Source organism: Gastrolobium bilobum, unplaced genomic scaffold, assembly GCF_033153095.1.
Source record: "Gastrolobium bilobum isolate Gb01-03AN ecotype WA unplaced genomic scaffold, APGP_CSIRO_Gbil_v1 utg3020, whole genome shotgun sequence".
NCBI lineage: Eukaryota > Viridiplantae > Streptophyta > Magnoliopsida > Fabales > Fabaceae > Gastrolobium > Gastrolobium bilobum.
The window spans coordinates 173,245-175,435 of NW_026896080.1; positions in this window are offsets into that span (position 1 = coordinate 173,245).

The window sequence follows — 2,191 nt, forward strand, 5'->3', positions numbered from 1 at the left end:
AATTATAAAATGGGCTCTACGTAGAAAATTGTCTCACCCACATGAGATAAGATATTTCCAGCAAAATAAGATAATTATTTCCCTATTTTTTTAAAAAGAAAGAGTGTGGGCTGTCAACGGGGTATATGACTGAATGGTGATCCAGGAGCACAAAAAAGCTCTCACGTTCAAAGTGTGCAACTGCTCCCATGTTTGAACTTTTAAGATTGTCTGCGCACTCTGCACGGTGAGTATCATTTGGAGTTTGGAACAATACGCTGCACGGAAAAATTTTGTATACTCTTCAAATAACTTTTTGAGTAAAAACATTTATTTCACTTTTGTCTAAAGAGTCTGTCGCTTCTCATGTGACTGTTGATGAGAAAAGTTGCAGCAAATTTTTAACACTAGGATACACGTGCGGATCCTAGGATACACGTGCGGATTCTATAAAAAAAAAAAAAAAAAAAAAAACCAGGATTCGAACGCGTATCTTGTGTTGCTGCACTTTTTCTCTTCTGCAGTCACATAAGAAGTACTTTCCCTTTTCTAAATTGTATTAGAAAATGGGAATAGTTTGCTTAATTGATATTCAACATCCATCACACTTAAAAAATTTGAAAGAGTTAAAGCTTGTTACTTGTAACTTACATGTTACAAGCTTGATAGCTTACCTTATAAACTTTTAATGATATATGAATATATGTTTAGACGGATGAATTGGTAGTGTAGCATTGATGGTTAAGGATCGGCTCAATTGATGACATGGATATATTCAAAGGCCGTTAAACAAATTTATAATTAGTGTAACGATCCGAAATTATTTAAAAAAAAATATAATGGAGCCGCAACTAATTTTATTTAATTGAAAAAATTGGAAAACAATTTACCTTAACATATTGATCTTCAAATCAAGGTTTAGGAATTTGGTTACGCCAAGAAATGGTGAAAACTTAATCCCACTGTACCACTTAATACTTATACATCCATTTTAAAAAATGGTTACATTGAATTAGTTGTGCAAATTTTTAATACTTTTAATGTATTTGTTTAACCCAAATAAAACAAGATGAATAATAAAATTATTTACAAGAAAATAAAGCTAAATTATAGAATTTTTATTTTGAGCTTAACGGAAAAATTCCGCTCCAATGTATTCTCTATTGTAATGAGGAACTCAAAGCTATGTCGTTTCTTGAAAAATATTTATGGTTTGTTAAATTTAAAACTTTTGAAAGTTAATTCACAATTGCACAATGTAAAAGATAGCATAACTACACGTATATCCTTATGAAGCATACGACACTTGAGGGTGGCCAATCACACAATCAACATCGTATATCGTCGTGTGAATTAACGAAAGTTTAAAAAAGATTTATTAAAACTTATTTTTGGTTATAAAGAAAATGATAAGAATTTTGTTTTGAAATTAAATCAATTTGCATGGAGTCCAAGATAACATTGGTATACGAAGACTCTTATGATATAAACAACACTTGATAATGGCAAGTCATACGATCAACGTCATCGACCGTTGGGCAAATTATAATAAATTTTAAGCAGACTTGATAAAAACATGATTGATAAAGCAATTCGGCTTCAAAAATTAAATCCACATTGCAAAGTCTATGATAGCATGATTATACGAAGACTCTTACGATACAACACTTGAGGATGGCGACCCATACAATCAGTTGTCATATTGTTGCATGAAAAATTTGTGCAATGAAAAATAATTTAAAATTTAAAATTTATTATTTATTTTATAAAAACAAAATAGCTACCTAAGATTGAACGAGCACATAAATAATCACTAATCATGCTCTTCTAAATAATTTATACACACATAAATAAAATGTAAAACTGTTTTCTTAATTAAATAGAGCAAAAAATGTTTATACAGTGAATGCAGATAACATAAGTTATCTCCATTCGCCTCAAAACGACATCGTTTTAGGTTCAATGCATATAACTTATTTGCATTCATTATAGAAAAAACGAACCTTTAAAATTTAAATAGAAATCTAAATTCAAATACTATAAAGTTCAATAGTTTATTTATTTATTTAAGAAGTAAATATAACATACTATTAACATTAAACAAACATCTCTAGTTAAGCTAAAACCAGCTAAATCTAAAGAATTAAAAAAAAATCAACACTTGTTTATTCATTTTTTTTTTTAAAACAAAACACACAACAGATCATAGCAA